Genomic DNA, 19,194 nt, shown 5'->3' with positions numbered 1-19,194 from the left:
AGATCGCGAAAATTTCATTAAAAAATTTGACTCCAATATTTCAGAGTAGCATTTTTCTATTACATAATATATATAGATAATCATAACAGTAGATTTTTTTTGATAGGTTTTGTTTCCGTTGATCACTTTATAACTTTGTGCCCTGTCCTTGTTGAATGCATTAAAAAGATTGTTATTGTAAACAAATATACAACATTGTATAAGTGGGCTTAAGTATACAGATTATTACCCTTTTCTAAAACATTTACTTTTTACAATGTGTAAATTTTTGCTACCTAGCTTTCACCAAAACTCAAATTAATGCTAAAGCCTAAATTTATTTTGGCACATGTATATGCGAATGCATTTATCTATTAATCATTTGTTAACAAATGTTTATATATTCCAAATTTATCCTTTACCTCTAAGAAGAAATATATTGTGGATTCATTTTTAAAATTATTCTATTCAAATAGAAGTTATCTTTTTTAATTGTGAGTAATAATGGCCAGTGTTTTATTTTGACTGCATGCAGTGAAATAATTTTATTTTTACTGCAGTAAAAATAATTTGAGTGGAGTAAAAATAATTGTAAGTAGAACGGCCAACCTAGTCTTGTTTATATCTAAACAGTTTGCAATAGCTACAGTCATGTACATCAAATTATACGTATATAACCCAATCTTTAGAGTCCAGTAATGATTAATAATCCTCTCAAAGAAGGCGCACGATCTGTTCATTATACTTTCATTAAAACAATCCTCTGGTTCATGCCCTCCCCACCTCTCCCTAAACTCAAATTCAATAGAAACGGCTGATTATAAAGATTTGTGGTCAAATTCAGGTTGTACACACTTCATCATCTTAAGGCGTGACTTGATTTTGTTTAGTATACAAATGGACATAATTTATCATTAGTTAGGTTTGGTGACATCGCTCATTTGGCCATTTAAGGACATGAACCTTTTCACCATACCGACTTGTTTAGAAGGAACAGACGGGATAATAATTTTAACAAAATACCACTTGGGATTTTGAATCTCCTTCTTCTGTAATATTTCATTAACTAAAAATTAAACCTATGAATTACTGCCATAAATACATAGGAAAAGTTACTTAACGATCAATAAATTTCAATGAAATTTTTGATCCCGGGAATTTTTTTTCTTTGCATAGACGTTTGTAATTATCTATTACTGCCGAAGTAAGTTGTACACAGTTGATTCCATTGCGAGCTTCTTGTTTAAAGGTGCAGAGAACAAAGGAATCCTGACATACGACTGCTAGAATTGGACAGTTTAAGAATTTATTGACCAGTTAACAATACAACAGTCGTACTGTAAAACTTAAACTCATTCATTAAACTCAGTTTTTATACGCCCGTCTTAAGACGGGTCGTATTATGTTATAGGCTTCATGTCCGTCCGTCCGTCCATTCCTGTCCGGCTCATAACTTGAATACTATTAGGCCTAGGATTATCAAACTTTGTCAACTGATACTTCTTGGGTAGACGGTGTGTCGCGCACAAAAAGTAGGTCGCTCTGACCTAAAATAAAGATGCTATAGCCAAATATGGATAAATCCTGTCCGGCTCATAACTAGAAAACTATAAGACCTAGAGCTTTCAAACTTGGCAAAAGTATACATCTAGAGTAGAAGGTGTGTCGCGGCCTATTTCAAGGTCACTGTGACCTTTTATTAAAGTGATTTTTTTTTAAAAACTATGTCTTTTAAATTCTAAATTTCATAATCCTAAAAAATGTAAAAATATAGTTGTATCCTAATTAAAAAACGTTAAATTAAGTAAAATCTTATTTTTTCATTATATACTTTACAGCAATCTGTAACAAATGTTTATGCTTTGAGAGGAATTCAGTTTGTCCCATGGGCATAATTATCAAGCACTGGTCAAGAAGAATTTCGATAGCAGAAATTTGTATGTCAAATTAGAGAGAAATTAATGAGTTTATTGTCAGGAGCTAAGAGGGTCTTTAGATCTGATGCTGAGTTATCTTAATTTATCCCTTGAGAGTTGGGTAAAAAGAAATGGCCTCATGGTTGCTTGTGTTAATTAAGAGTTCTTGATGGTTAGTCCAAGATCTTTCAATTGGTGTAATTAATTTAAACAAATTGATGGTGTAGTGTATGATTAAAACTAAATTAGTATTGCACAATATGATTAAAACTAATTATACATGTTCATTGAAAAAAAAAATTATATTTCAATTTTTATATATTTGCAACAATTTGCAGTCATGCCTCACTTAAAATTTTATAGTCTGAAGAATAATTTATGTTTGATTTTTGACTAGCATTATTTCATAAAATATGCAATAAACAATTTTAAGCTGCAGATCGATGGGTATTTGTTATGCTCTAACATAGTTTAGAAGTATATGATGTTATTATTTGTTATAATCAATCCCTACACTGTAAAGTCTCTTAGAGATGTATGATAAGAAATGGAAATTAGATAATTGAAATTTGTGTCAATCTGTTAATCAAGGCTACCTGATTTTCTTTCATCTTAACCAATTCATGATTATTGAATAATATTTGACGGGCGTATCATGCTGTGGCGGGGCACTTTATTAGCTCTACTGGTCAGAGACCAGAAGAGCTTATGCGATAGTAATGCGTCCGTCGTCCGTCCGTCTGTCTGTCTGTCTGTAAACAATTTTTCAAAATGCTACTCCTCCTACAGTTTTGGTCTGATTTCAATATAACTTGGCACACAAGCCGACTACACTAAGATACATAATTCTGTGCATCGGTTTTTGATTTCGATGAATGGTGTTGCCATGGTAACCAAAAATAGAAGTTTCTGAGAAATTCTTCTTAAATGCTATTCCTACAGTTTTGGTCCGATTACAATATTATTTGGCACACAAGTAGACTATACTAAGATACATAATTCTGTGCATCGGTTTTTATTTTGGTGAGTGGCAAGGATCATTTTTCTATTTATTGCTGTTTTAAAGTTTCAAGTCCCAACTGCTTCTTTTCTCTTCCTTTGTTTTAAGTATAAACCAGTAGAGCTACAGTCTCGACAGAGACTTCTGGTTAAAGGAAATGATCGAATTCCTTCGAGCAGAACGGGTAGCCACTTCCATTTAAATGAAAACGCCCAGGACTTGTGGTTTCTATGTCTGTTCCTGTTGCACCATACCAACGTGAGGAAATTAGCTATCTTTCATTTTCTATGTCAATGGATGAAAACGACTGTCAAAAAATTCGTAAAGATTGAGCAAGGGCGGATTCAGCCATTTTTTAAAGGGGGTGGGTTGGGCTAGGGTTGTGTGACTGTCCCTCTTAACACCCACCCCCCACAATTCAAACTCTCAAGCAAAGCTTCACAGACTTGTATGGAAAAATCTAAGGTTGTAGTAAATGCTATCTTCGTTTTTTGTGCTTTAAAAAAAGCGTATCCCCTAGTTCGGACAAAAAAAACCCACATTTGATAAACTACAGAAGCCTCAAAATTGAATTGATTTGTATCATTTCCGAAGTGAATTTGAAAAAAAAAATTTGGGGGTATAGAATGCGGGTGGGCTTTAAAACAAAGAGTTACAATTGTTATTTCCTTCAATAGATCTACGTAGATATGATAAAAACGGTACAAATATAACCAACACAATCATAGATTGCGGGAATCCAAAATCAATTATTAAACTTCGCATGTTACATATCTATACAAGATATATAAAAATAAGTGAAAAATTTTTGTACCATTCTCTTATAAAAAAAAAAAAATAAAAGCGAAGGGATTGGAGGAAACTAAATGAGCGAGAATCTTTTTATTCAATAAATAGTAAGACGAACAAATATCAAATCTCGAAAATGTTTTATCCTCTCTCTCCCCACTTGGCAAAAAATAAAGGGGGGGGGGGGTCTAACCCCCGGTCCCAACCCCCGCCCCCTTCTGGATCCGCCAATGTTGACCATGAACGAATATCATGGAAAGCCTTTCAGTTTCCCTTGCCATCCAGCAAATATATGAAATATATGTTGTAGAGACAAATGTATTCACTTCAGGATAAAACATGGAAATTACAAAATGCCTAGAAAAACGCAGATTTTAAGCAACCACAAGACAAAAAAAGTATATGGATAGCAACCCTAGATATTTTATACGCCCTTCTTAAGATATGACGTATAACTAGTACTTTATATGCTTTATGTCCGTCCGTCTATCCATTCCTGTCTGCGGCTAATAACTTGAATACTTTTAGGTCTAAGATTATCAATTTTTGTCAACTGACACTTCTTGGGTAGACGGTATGTCGCGCACAAAAAGTAGGTCGTTCTGACCTTTAATAAAGATGTTTTAGCCAAATATGGAAAAATCCTGTCCGACTCGTAACTAGAAAACTATTAGACCTAAAGCTTTCAAACTTTGCAAAAGTTTACAACTAAGGTAGATGTGTTTCGCGGCCTATTTCAAGGTCACTGTGACCTTGAATTTAAGTGATTGTTTAAATTCTTTTTAATTGTCTTTTAAATTTCATCATAATAAAAAGTGTAAAAATATAGTTGTGTCTTATTAAAAATATTAAATAAAGTAAAAACTTTTATCATATACTTTAGTCACAAATTTTAATGTTTTGAGAGGAATTCAGTCTGTCCCAAGGGCATAATTATCAAGCACTGATCAATAAGAATTCTGATAGCAGAAATGTACATGTCAAGTTAGAGAGAAGTTATCGATTTTTTTGGGAGCTAACCGGTAAGAGCATCTCTAGATTTGATCAGGCAGCTATTATTTTAATTTATCTCTTGGAAGTTGGGCAAAAGGAAGTTGCCCCAAAGCTGCTTGTGTTAATTAAGGGTTCATGTTGGCTTTAGTCCATATAAAGATCTTTTAATCGGTTTAATGTCATTAAAAGAAATTAATGTTTAAGTGTATGATTAAAACTCAGTTAGTATCGTATAATATAATTAAAACTAATTACACGTTTTTTTTTGAAAAGAATACTTTTTTTTCAATTTTATATATCTGAAACAAATTGCAGTCATGTCTCATTTAGAACTTTATAGTCTTAGGAATAATTCATTTTTTGATTTCTTTAATAGTCAGTAGCATTTCCATTATATCATTAAATATGCAATAAACAATTAATTAAAGCTGCAGTTGGATATTTGTTAAGCTCTAACACAGCCAGTTTAGAATTATATGGTATTATTTGTTATAATGTATCCCTACACTGTAAGCCTCATAGATATATGCACAATATTTTAAACATGATAAGAAATGGAAATTAGATAATTGAAATCGGTGTCAATTTGTTGATCAAGGTTACCTAATTATCTTGCACCTCAATCAATTTATGATTATTGAACAATATAACGGGCGTATCATGCTGTGGCGGGGCACTATATTTTATGTTGGGAAATTGTATACATATTCCGTGTCATTTAACGAGGTAATTAAAAGTTGTATAATATTTTTGTTATTTCTTATCTTAATTATGGATATTTATGTTCCTTTATTGTTGTCTATTAAAATAAATTTCCAATTGCATTCAAAACAGAGAATGGTCTCTTTAATATATGCTATTACTATTACACTATTTTTATGCATGAACTACTTTTTGAAAAACTATTTAAATGAAAGTTCAATTTTTTAAAGTTGAACTGCCAACTACGCCCACTTCTACTCCTTGGTACATCCGTTAAATAAGTATGGCGTTTCCTCATTACTTCCCAAACCAGTTTCAAAGTTTGCACTTGTTTTTGAAGCTAGCAGGCGAGTGAAGAAAAAAGGTTTTCGTTTATAAATAGTACTGTTTGCTGCTCATTTAAAAATCATATTGGTAAAAAGAGAGACTTAAAAGTGATCAAAAATCAAATAGCGTAAATATTATAATATATATAAATAAATCAAAAATAGTTACGTGAATAAAGGTTTTAAAATTACAGCAACAAATTAAATGTAATAAATCAAAATGAAGGGTGAGATGGAGTTTTATCCACGTCTGAACATAGATGTGTAAATTCTCTGTAAAGGATAAAGTATATAACTCAAACTAATGAAGTTTCGTCTTTTAATAAATACATATCTGTATTTTGGTTCCGTTAAATAAATTTTACGTGTTCGTTAAAATTTCTGCAGATAGCAATGTAGCGTCGATACTAAGTATAATAGCGTTCTCCCAATCATTAAAACATATCCTTAGATATTACATCACGTATATCCTGGAACAAAACGAAATGTCATTTTCCAAGACCAAGGTTTGCAAAATATCTAATGTCACCATATCTCAAGAATTCGTGAAAACATAGCACAATCGAGTGACCAAGAATGAAAACAAAAGTTTTGCCCATTGGAGACATTATAAATCAACAAATACATGTACTTGATAAAAATGATTTGGGGAAAATGCCCGTTCTCCAAGGCTGTATTTGGTAGAAATGAAACACAACGTGGCCGGAATTTCAGTTGTTTGATTTTGATTGGTCGATCTCTGCCTCCCCTAAGACATGAAACAAAATGACCTTTATAAACCACATTTATAGTATCTACTGTTCAGAATATTTGGCCAAAGTAAAAGTTTGAAATTTTCATGTAAATGTGGGTCAAACTCCAAGTTCAAATTTGGTGGTTCCCAAAGAAAGGTCTACACATGTGAAATATGAAATTCATAGCTCCACTTAATCAAAAGTTATGGACAATGTTAAAGTTTTTGCGGACAAACAGAGAAATAGAGAGACAGACACGACAAAAACTATATACCCCCGAAACTTCGTTACGGGGGCTTAAAATCAATAAAATAAATATTCATGTTTCATTAAAGTACTTGAATATTAAGTGTACATTTATTATTCTCACTAACTTAGTCAGCATTTGTCATTCCTGTAGGCACACGAAAGTTAATAGTTTCTATGGTTTGCTTCTTTGAGGCTGGTAACGATTACCCTTATACTTTGTATAATAACGGCATTGCTGGCAATACTTGTGATCCTCTCGGTTTTTACCTTTTCAGATATGAGAGAGAGAGAGAGTAATAATAAAAAAATAGTCTTCTGATTTCTGTTGGATAACAAATAATAGGTTTAAAAAGTTTTAATCGAATGTACGAGGGTCATTCAAAAAGTTCGTAGACTTTTGTCCTAACTTTTTTATTTAACGTCATATTATATCCAAATTTCGTATAAATATTTTAACAACAGATTCAAATAATTTGAGTGAAAAAATTGGAATGTATCCTCATATTTATTCAAATTACCAAGGGTTTTGAACAGCAAAAATTGGGTCACGGAGCACCATCAAAATTGAGTAATTTTCTAATTTTCACTTTATAGTATTTACAGCTAACCTTTAATAAATGGAGCTGAAACGAAATAAATTTTACATGTATAAATAAAGTATTGCTGTATTAATTAAAAAGAAATCCGGTTATGTAATATCTCGTTCCATTTAAAAGATATCAGCTTCTAAATACATATGGACTTGATTAAAAAAGGCAAAAAACCGTGACGTTGGAGGACGTCACGGAGCAGCAAGTAGCAATGAAATTAGACTTTACATTCAGGAAACTTTTTCTACAAGCTTAAAAAATCCTTATAAATCAGGATCTGTATGAAAAAAAATCTGTGTATTTGTACTAAGTTGAAAATACAATTTTTGAGTGGTAGCGAGTTTGAATCGGACGTTTGATTGTCTGCAAAGAAACAGGTTTAAATTAAAAATATTGTCAAAAGAGTAAGGAACGTCATTGAACGTGATGTGTGCTTCAATGTTGCAGAATTAATAAAGTTACATGGTAAATCAAAGAATTTGAAAACAATAACACTCTAATTCAAGCTATAATTGTACAATTGTTAGCAAACCAGGTGTTAAGTATTGTGGATATGTGTTTTAAATGGAGAAGACGCAACAAACCGTGTTTGAAATAACAAAAATGTGTATACTTTTGACAAACTTTTTCAGCGTAGTTTTTGACGTTATAATATTGCTTAACCGTGCTCCGTGGTAACAAGACATGTTGCTTTTAATTTTGGCTAACGTGAGTTCTATCTAATCAAATGGAATGAAACTTCACACTTCGGCAAAATAAATGTTTATGTTTACGAAAATGTGTTGGTCTATAATCTTGTAATAATCATATGACGATGAGAAGCATTGTCTACGTATTTTTTGAATGACCCTCGTATATTTAGCAGTTTGGTAGGAAAACGCAAACAAACTTTTTAATTGTTGACCATATTAATGCTTAAAGATGAAAATCCATGACACATAACTTATATATTTAGTTATAAATGTCAGTCGTACGATTTGTGATTGTTTCTAATTGTTTTTTGTCACTGTCAAGTTTTTTTTCGATTTCTTCTAGAAGAGCATCTGTTGACGACTTAAGTTGAATCGTTTCAATGTGCAATTCCACCATACAGGAATGTCGCAAAGAGTTGACGTAACAAATGTCTGGCTGCCTTATGATTTTTGATTATTTCTAATTGCTGTTCGTCTACGTCAACTTCTCTTGTTTTTTGTCAACTCTTCCTAGAAGATCTGCCGATGTCTTAAGTTTAATCGTCTCTTGTGTACATTTCCTTTTTTGGCAAACTGATTCTGAGCTATATTTAAGAATTTTACCTATCCGACATACTGTAGTTTCATTAATTTTCGTTGAGCACCAATTTTCGTGGATTTCGTTGTTGAGCCGAAACACGAATTCAAATGATCATTGAATTACGAAATATGACAAACATTTGTAAAGGCAATGCTTTTGTCCACGAAATTACGTATCCTCGAAATTGTCTATTTTACATAATCCACGAAAATTGATGCCGACGAAAATTGATGAAACCACAGTATGTGTTTATTAACTGTATGAATTATCTACACGGCTATATATCATCGTTTAAGCATATAAACAGAATTCAAGAAAGCTTACCATTGGAGTACTTGAGGGTTGTAGACTATTTACAAAGTCTCTTACTGTCGATATTTCTTTCCCCAAACCTTCCATTGCCAGTATTACCTCCCCTGGTAGAGAGGTCGATGTACCCATTGACTTATCTGTCAGGAGGAAACAGAAAAAAAAATGTTAAAATTCAATATTAAAGCCTCATCAGGAATGTAATATGAATTTAATCAGAGAAGAAAACTTAACACGTTTGTTCTCTGGCTCACTGTCGTACTTATCAGTAAGATAACTGAGAATATGTCTTCTTCTTTCTGGCGGATGAGTATAGTCACATGCAATGCATCTCCGTTATTGGAATACTTTTGCATTTTTTATGGCATCTTCTGTACATTTTCTAAATCAAATAGTTAATATAACTCTTTAAAAAAACTGATCTGGGATAGGTCTTCCATGATAAAATATCTGTAGAAGTTTTAAATTCTATAACTTCATAATTGTTTAAACCTTGCCTCGGAAGGTCTCTGAAAGATGATGGCTGTCCCAGTATTTCAAAGTCATGCAATTTGACTCAATTCCCCTTCTTGCATTGAGCTATGTTAACCTACAAACCACAGCATCTATAAACCTGGTAAATGAAATAAATTCCTTATACTGGAAATCATGATGACAACTTTTCAATTGTTATTTTAGAAAAATACCTGAGCATTTTGAATGCTTCTTCACTTGGCAACTTTGTTATATTCCTAGAGACAGTATGACTCTTTTTATAATAACAGATTCCTCTGCACTACCAAAAAGGATGCCCAGACAAACACTTCAGTAAATATATTCATTTCTTGAGCTTCTTGGTCTTCTCTTCCCAGGTAGTAATATGATTTCAAACTTTGCATTTGTCTGTTATAAGGTAACAAAGAGAATTCAAACCGACCTATACTGTATAAGCGGTTTGAAATAGAAGCATATAATCTCGATTAAACATTTTCTGACAAGAGTTCAAGCTGATGGATGAATTTTTTTAGTCATACCTTTCTTCAATTACAAGTAGAGATGTGCAAGTCGTCTAAGATTAGACATAAGTGATCTTCGTATTTTTCCCTCTTCTCTGCACGCAATGGATTTTGAAATTTAAGAAATCCATATCTTTTTATCCAGTCATCTTCTCTGAAAAGTTTTCCAACTTCAGTGAAATCATTTATGAAAATCATGAAAACATTCCAATATCTCCTGTCTATAATTGTCAGAATAACCTGAATCCGGTTTCAGAAGTCTCACACTGCATGACTACGGGTATTCAGTTGTTTCTTCTGCTACAACACATCTTTTCCCAAGTTCTATTAAAACCTTTGCAGAGAGAACGCATTACCGATTCCTCACTTTTAAAAGCCTTTATTTCATGTAAAATATAAGTAAAATCGGGATTTTTCTGTGAAATGACAGAAGCTTTTGCCTTTCGAATTCCCTCCTTTTTGAATTTTCGGAATTCTCGATCTTTTATTATTTATTACTTTTGTAAGTGAAAATGCATTTATGGCACGTTCCTCAGTTTTACATCTTGCAATATGATCACTCAACCCTGACGAAAAAGTATCACAAAAAGGGCATTGTCTCCTAGGCCTATTTTTGTTCACGCCTGTGTTGCATCATCTCCAGTGGCATCAAGTAAGTGTGTTGCATCTACGTTGTCATTTTCCACCTCATCTTTCTTAAGTGTCTAAGATTTCAGTATCACCTATCTATGAATTAGGGGACGACCATTTGATCCTGAGGTTGGCGGTACCTGGCAATTTTTTTTCGAGACGGATTATTTATTTTCAAGATTATCAAGGACGGATTATTTATTTTCAAGATTATCAAGGACAGTTTTTTTTTATTTTCTTCTATGTCTGAACGTACCTTGATCAATTGATTCTATAAGACTAATCATTTACATACCATATTCGGATACAGGATTTGGGGAGGGGACAAGTATAACTTTTTTGGCAAGAGGTCTAGGGCCGCCATAAGGGCCCCAGTGGGTCCTTAGCGAAGCCCTTGTGGAGGCCAAGGGAGTACCCCACACCGAAGCTCTTGGGGTTTTGTGTATTTTAAGAGTAAAACCAGACACTATTATTGTGGTATTGGTTACATGTATTAGGGATCCAAAGTATGATATAATAAATACTGGTCATACCGTACTTTGAATGAAGTTAGTTCAGGGAGCAAACCCACCTTAAACTCTTTGGTTTTCAATATTTATATGAGTAAATCTTTTGTAGGAATTAATTAGATGTGTACCAAAGTATGACATTAAGTCATATCATACTTTGGATGAAAAGGGCCCAGGGGGCAAGCCCCCTGAAGCTCTTGGGTTTTTGAGAATATTTAGAGTAACACTAGGCACAAAAATATTAAAATTGGTATAAACTATTGTCCAAAAGTATGGCATTATTATTATTCGTATTATACATAGAAATTTTAAGGGAGGGCCTGGGGTCGTACACATGTTTGTGTACCTTCAATCCGCCAGTGTATATATTTTGTATTAATTTATCCGGAAAGTATAATTATTCGACAAGAAAATTTATCTTTTGTGCGCAGGTACGATAAGGTTTCCGAGAGAATATTGTAGTGTACTCTGTGCATGAACTTCTCTGAACTACAAATGTATGACGTCATACTTGAAATAAGGATATGGAAATAACGAACAGTATTCAATCTCAACGTCCATTAAACAAATATACAAAACAAGAGCAGAGCAAACACGGACCTCCGAAACATCAGAGGTGGGATCAGGTGCCATGGAGGAGTGAACATCCCCTGCTGACCGGTCACACCCGCCGTGTGCTCATTGTCATAATCAGGAATGACGTCAAGTCACAGCATACTTGAGCTGTAATGATGGGGAGAATGTCATAAACTTTACATCTGTATTTCAATCTGTATATAAAGTTGCAGAATTCTAGTTTAAAAAAAACGTGTTTTATCCCTTTTTTTAACTGTAATATATCCGAATAATATAGATAACCTTGCTTTGTTACTCTTGCTTAAGAGTCAGCGTGTTCAAACTCCCTACGAAAATATACGTTTGACATTTACCCTTTTTTATACCCGTGGACAAAGGCACAATTCAAAATATGTGTGTAAAAGAGCCTGGCGCAGGTTGGTTATGAGGATTTATTTAACATCTTTTATGGAATTATGTAAAAGAAGTTCCACTCTAACTGAATCTTGCTTGGGAAATATGGATGGTGGCTTTGTTTTTAAACAGTTGACGATATTCGGTGGAAAATACCCTCAGATTTGCCGGTAAGTTGAAGTTAATCTGAAATAAATTGTTCCAAAGAAATAGTATAACTTTTCCCAAGCACATTTCGGTTTCACAAGGATGCAACGAGTTTATTTATGTGACAAATGTAAATAATAATTGTGCTTACAACCTGCGCCGAAGCGATTTATGTGAAACATTTCAATAAAGAAGAAATGACCGTCACGTGATCAACAAGGTCATGTGACATCGTAACAAATATGTTTATATATAGCCTTGGGGATCCTCTGTATGAATTTGGCGCACTTAAGTACTTAAAACTAAAACTTTAAAATAAAACTAAAAATCGACTTTGCAAAAGAATGTTACGTTTTTGCGTGTTGTATTAGAATTGGTTTGTATTTAAAGTTACTCATCACTCCTACTAAGTGCACATTGTCATGTTGATAAACTGACTTAATTATCCAGCCTGATAATCTGATTATAAATATTATTTGGTTCTAAAATGGCGAGCGAAGCAAGGCAAAAAAATTGAATTGAAAACTTTTAAAATTAAATTACACGTAAATAAAAAAGGTATTTTTACAATATTTAATTATGAGAAGTCAAGGTCAGATTATTTATTTTCTCTGTAGTGGAGGACAGATTATTTATTTTCAAGGACAGATTATTTATTTCCAAAATCTGCCACACCCCCCTTCCCCCGAATGAATAAGATGGTCGTCCCCTTATACAAGAGAGATTATTCAGTATACATATACACATACATATATATAAAACTTAACGTCGATGTGTAAAATTAAAACCATATCCTTAAAAGTATTGGTCTTCCTTAAATACTATAATACCCCATTCATGCAACTTTATAAAATGTTTTAAGATTAAAAACCTTAGTTTATAATAATTAAATGTAAAATAAAAAATTAAAGCATATAATTTTAAACAAACTAAGTTTTTTTAGATATATTAAATTACTGTGAAATAAAGGAAACATGGTCACATTTATGAGTATCAATGCGAATCAGATGAATCAGTGTTAAATTTATACAATTTCACTTCCTGGTCAAAATGACTGCAACTGTTCTACCCTCAGCCAGACGTCTTTGTCCATACTTTCCCCATAAAGAAAATAAAAGTATTTGAAAGGAACTAGACACACAATGATATTACTGTTAACATTGCAAGTGTCACATCACTGCCAAAAATGCAAGTGTCTATCACTGCAAAAAATGCAAGTGTCTATCACTGTTAAACATGCAAGTGTCATTTCACAACATCACAGAGTGCTTATCACCCACAGAAAAAATTAAGGAAACATGGTCATATTTCCTGAGTGTGGGTATCACTGCGAATCAATGTTGAATCAGCGTTAAATAAATACAATTCCTTTAACCTGTCCAAAGAACTGCAAAGGTACTGCCACCATCAGTACAGCTGATCTGCCACCCTCTATCAATCAATTCTCCAAGGAGGAATATTGTAAAAGTTCACTGGAATCCTCACACAAGAAACACAATGGTAACGCTAGTAAAAATACATGTGTATCACTGCTTGTTTAATATCATAATAACACAGAATATATGTCACTTCTATAAGAAAAATGAAGAAACTCAATGACATTTCTCGAGAATGGGTATTATAATCAAGTTGACATCATTGTTAACAAATCAAATAATTTCACTGCTGAGAATGCACACGAATGCTGAAATCACAAGTGTAAGCTTCACATCACTTTAAAAAGCTTCTCATTACTGTAAAAAGCGTCATTTTATATTTTATGAATTAATTTATCATATCCTTGGGAAAGGTTAAGGAGAAAACAATCGCATTTCAAATAAATCAGGAAGACTTCTTTTTCCCATAGATCCTCCTCCTCTTGAGCTCCTATAGCCAGCATTTAAAAGACTGTGTGGCTGTTTTAAGGTAGTATACATTTCCATAACATTGCCTATTGCCAGGTGTATGTCTGTTTTTCTTCCACTTACTGCACAGAATTCCACCACTTTTTCTCGTATACGTGCTGTGGGTTCCTCCAGCTTCCTCGTCCTTTCCTGTATCTGTGGGTGGAATACGATACATCGTGAATAAACAAGATAGTCGGTCTCCTAAAGCGATATCTTTTGTGGAGTTCCTCGTCAGAGTAAGACAAGAGGTCCCTCGTAGCTCTAAAAACCCCTTAAGCACGTAGTGCCCTTGCATAACGATGATTGCGTCGCAGACGTTTATGAACAGCAGCCATGTCCAGTTTTCTTGAGAAAAATTAAGTATTCTTAAAATTAAACTTAAAAATTTAATTGAAGTGAAAAAAATGTCAGAGAATTTTTTATAGGTCAGTAGTTTTGCTCAAAGCTGAGAAAAAAAAACTGAAAAAAAATTGAGTTGAGAACTAATTTTGTCTTGATTTTTTTATGGACACAAAGACAGAGTGTCCAAGGTTCCTTCTACTACTGGAGTGTCCATGGTTCCCTCTACCACCCGAGTGTCCAAGGTTCCTTCTATCACATGAGTATTCAAAGTTCCATCTACCACCTGAGTGTCCAAGGTTCCTTCTACCACCTGAGTGTCCAAGGTTCCTTTTACCACCTGAGTATCCAAGGTTCCATCTACCACTGGAGTGTTCAAGGTTCCTTCTACCACTGGAGTGTCCAAGGATCTTTCTACCACTGGAGTGTCCAAGGTTCCTTCTACCACCTGAGTGTCCAAGGTTCCTTCTACCACTGGAGTGTCCAAGGTTCCTTCTACCACTGGAGTGTCCAAGGTTCCTTCTACCACCTGAGTATCCAAGGTTCCTTCTACCACTGGAGTGTCCAAGGTTCTTTCTACCACTGGAGTATCCAAGGTTCCTTCTACCACTGGAGTGTCCAAGGTTCCTTTTACCACCTGAGTATCCAAGGTTCCTTCTACCGCTAGAGTGTCCAAGGTTCCTTTTACCACCTGAGTATCCAAGGTTCCTTTTACCACCTGAGTATCCAAGGTTCCTTCTACCGCTGGAGTATCCAAGGTTCCTTTTACCACCTGAGTATCCAAGGTTCCATCTACCACTGGAGTGTTCAAGGTTCCTTCTACCACTGGAGTGTCCAAGGATCTTTCTACCACTGGAGTGTCCAAGGTTCCTTCTACCACCTGAGTATCCAAGGTTCCTTCTACCACTGGAGTGTCCAAGGTTCTTTCTACCACTGGAGTATCCAAGGTTCCTTCTACCACTGGAGTGTCCAAGGTTCCTTTTACCACCTGAGTATCCAAGGTTCCTTCTACCGCTAGAGTGTCCAAGGTTCCTTTTACCACCTGAGTATCCAAGGTTCCTTTTACCACCTGAGTATCCAAGGTTCCTTCTACCGCTGGAGTATCCAAGGTTCCTTTTACCACCTGAGTATCCAAGGTTCCTTCTACCGCTGGAGTGTCCAAGGTTCCTTTTACCACCTGAGTATCCAAGGTTCCTTCTACCACTGGAGTATCCAAGGTTCCATCTACCACTGGAGTGTCCAAGGTTTCCTCTACCACTGGAGTGTCCAAGGTTCCTTCTACTACTGGAGTGTCCAAGGTTCATTCTACCACTTGAGTGTCCAAGGTTCCTTTTACCACCTGAGTATCCAATGTTCCTTTTACCACCTGAGTATCCAAGGTTCCTTCTACCGCTAGAGTGTCCAAGGTTCCTTTTACCACCTGAGTATCCAATGTTCCTTTTACCACCTGAGTATCCAAGGTTCCTTCTACCGCTGGAGTGTCCAAGGTTCCTTTTACCACCTGAGTATCCAAGGTTCCTTCTACCGCTAGAGTGTCCAAGGTTCCTTTTACCACCTGAGTATCCAATGTTCCTTTTACCACCTGAGTATCCAAGGTTCCTTCTACCACTGGAGTGTCCAAGGTTCCTTCTACCACTGGAGTGTCCAAGGTTCCTTCTACCACTGGAGTGTCCAAGGTTCCTTCTACCACTGAAGTGTCCAAGGTTCCTTCTACCACTGGAGTGTCCAAGGTTCCCTCTACCACTGGAGTGTCCAAGGTTCCTTCTACCACTGGAGTGTCCAAGGTTCCTTCTACCACTGGAGTGTCCAAGGTTCCTTCTACCACTGGAGTGTCCAAGGTTCATTCTACCACTGGAGTGTCCAAGGTTCCTTCTACCACTGGAGTTTCCAAGGTTCATTCTACCACTGGAGTATCCAAGGTTCCATCTACTACTGGAGTGTCCAAGGTTTCCTCTACCACTGGAGTGTCCAAGGTTCCATCTACTACTGGAGTGTCCAAGGTTCCTTCTACCACTGGAGTGTCCAAGGTTCCTTCTACCGCTGGAGTATCCAAGGTTCCATCTACCACTGGAGTGTCCAAGGTTTCCTCTACCACTGGAGTGTCCAAGGTTCCTTCTACTACTGGAGTGTCCAAGGTTCATTCTACCACTTGAGTGTCCAAGGTTCCTTTTACCACTGGAGTGTCCAAGGTTCCTTCTACCGCTGGAGTGTCCAAGGTTCCTTCTACCACCTGAGTGTCCAAGGTTCCATCTACCACTGGAGTGTCCAAGGTTCCTTCTACCACTGGAGTGTCCAAGGTTCCATCTACCACTGGAGTGTCCAAGGTTCCTTCTACCACTGGAGTGTCCAAGGTTCCTTCTTTCACCTGAGTGTCCAAGGTTCCATCTTCCACTGGTGTGAACAAGGTTTCTTCAACAACTGGAGTCTCCAAGGTTCCTTTTACCACCTGAATATCCAAGTTACTTCTTCAACATGAATTTTAAAATGTCTGAACATAATTATTTAAAGACACAATTTTTATTACACCCCCACCGGTCACGGTAGCCTAGTGGTAGAGCGTTCGCTTCGTGATCGGGAGGCCCGGGTTCGAATTTCGTACGCGGTGCCGCGTCATACCTAAGACGTAAACAAAGGTAGTGACTGTTCCTTCGCCAAAGGCTCGGCACTAGAAGTGAAAGTCACGGGTCTTTCGGTTATGACCTTAAAAACGTAGGTCCCGTGTCAGCGTAGGCGCTGGCACGATAAAGAACGCTCACTGCTCAATGGCCCTGAGTGCCGAGTATAGGTCTAAATTTGAAGCCCTTCACCGGCATACGGTGACGTCTCTATATGAGTAAAAAAATTCTCAAGTGGGACGTTAAACAAAAATCAATCATTCAACACCCCCCCTAACCAAAAGTACTAGTTGCTAAAAAATCTTCTTCTGAAGAACAGCCAGTGTTGGATATTTACGTAGCTCTGCATGTTGAAGATTAAAAATTGTTCAAGGCAAGACCCAGAGGCAAAGGGCGTGTCCTCAAGGTCACTTTGAAGTTGACCTAAATCTACAATTTATAAAAATGTTTATATTTTGCATACTTCCACAATAATTATGATTGTTTCCCCACATTTAAATGAGTACTTATGTGTTTCAATGTTTAGTAATTTGGTAACTTTCATTTGTAGCTGAATAAACCTCGTTCTTTATCATCCGGTACACATACCTTGAGACTCATGAGACGCAAGGATGCTAAGCTGAAACGAAAGCGCCTGAGAAATGCACAGCCAAGCGTGAAAAGAATAAGACTGGAACTGAAAGTTGAAAGGCAATATAAGAATGCATCGCAGTCTGTTCTTGAAGGAACATGTGCAAGTACATCTATTTAATATTGGCTAATTTTTAGCGGTTTCATTATCTTTAATATATTTACTCGTACATGTATATTGATACAATTTAAAAAAAAAGAATTGTTTTTCAAGGAGATACATATAAGTCAAACATCTGTTTAGAGGCTGAAGAGAACATAAGACATAGATGATATTGAACTGGATGCCCCTGTTGACAATATGCATACACGTCCGATGGTGTTCTTTGATTTGGAAACGGGAGGATTAGGTTTGTTTATTTTTTGATTTCAGTCCATGTAAAATTTATAGATGTTTGTTAATCGTACAATATATTATCAAAATCCTCTTGTTATCCTTACATTGAATATTCCAATATCATAAGATCACACATTTTGATTTTTACTATAGGACGAACATCTGATATACTCCAAATTGCAGCAAAGTGCCAAGAAAAGAAGCTCTCAGTTTATGTTTTGCCGACTCGATCCATCAGCAAGGAAGCATCTGAAGTAACCTGTTTGACCGTTGATGGAAATAGCCTTTGCTATAAGGGAGACGCAGTGGCTGCAGTTACTCCACCCGAAGCACTTACCAAGTTTCTGATATCTTTGGAGTCTTTTAACCATCCAGTATTAGTGGGGCATAACATTCAAAACTTTGACATACCAATTTTGCGACACCATTGAGGAGATTGTGATCTTCTTGAAAGATTTTGTAAAACTGCAACTGGATTTTTTGACAATCTAAAGATTTCCAAGAAGTTACTGAAAGATGTCTAGCTTCCTAACTTCAAGCAAGAGACACTAGTTCACAATCTATTAGGAGAGGAATGTGGGGCCCATAATGCAATGGCAGATGTAACTGCATTGGAAAAATTATATTACTCTAATTTATGTTTGTTAGAAAGTGCAGTGTCTGAAAATGTTTTTTTATTTATCATATTACACATGTAAAGAGTCTTTAGAGCCATTATTAAGAGGCAAAGTTGTGTCAGCTTAACACTTCGAAAATTGGTTATTTGTGGACTTAGTTTGCCAAAACTGAGACAAATTCATGCTAGAGACACAAAAAATAGTATAAGATATAAATTTTCAGAACCACTGAAAGAAAATTCTAAGAGTGTAAGAATCACAAAATCATCAAAGATTATTCAAAAGGTTGTGGATTATCATAGAGTAGATCTGCCAAATAATACCACTATTATTGACGAGAAAGAGCAACAAAGTATGAATTGCATGGGGAATTGGAATATTTAGGCAGTCTTTATTTGGACATAAATTCACTTTCGTTACAGATCATAATCCATTGCGTTGGCTTATGGGGATAAAGAATCCAAGTGGAAGATTAGCAAAATGTGCTTTAGCTAACTTTATTCTGTTGTACTATGTTATATGCATCATCATTTACGTACTACGTATAAAATATGTTTGAAAAAGCTTATTTTTTAATTCCCAAATGTACATACAGGCCTCAGAGGTAAAACTAAGTTTTAAAAATAAAAAACTGTATGTAGAAAGTCAGCTTAGTAAAATT

General features: G+C 35.3%; 1 pseudogene; it reads left to right on the top strand.

Moving 5' to 3' along the window:
• Positions 1–17,547: 17,547 nt before the first annotated feature.
• LOC134262854 (uncharacterized) lies at positions 17,548–18,347 on the top strand (annotated as a pseudogene).
• Positions 18,348–19,194: the final 847 nt, after the last annotated feature.

The sequence above is a fragment of the Saccostrea cucullata genome, unplaced genomic scaffold (assembly GCF_032062105.1).
Source record: "Saccostrea cucullata isolate Sc308-1 unplaced genomic scaffold, CSIRO_AGI_Scuc_v1 ctg2990, whole genome shotgun sequence".
Lineage (NCBI taxonomy): Eukaryota > Metazoa > Mollusca > Bivalvia > Ostreida > Ostreidae > Saccostrea > Saccostrea cuccullata.
The sequence above is the reverse complement of the archived record's forward strand: the minus strand, read 5'-3'. Positions and strand labels throughout refer to the sequence as shown.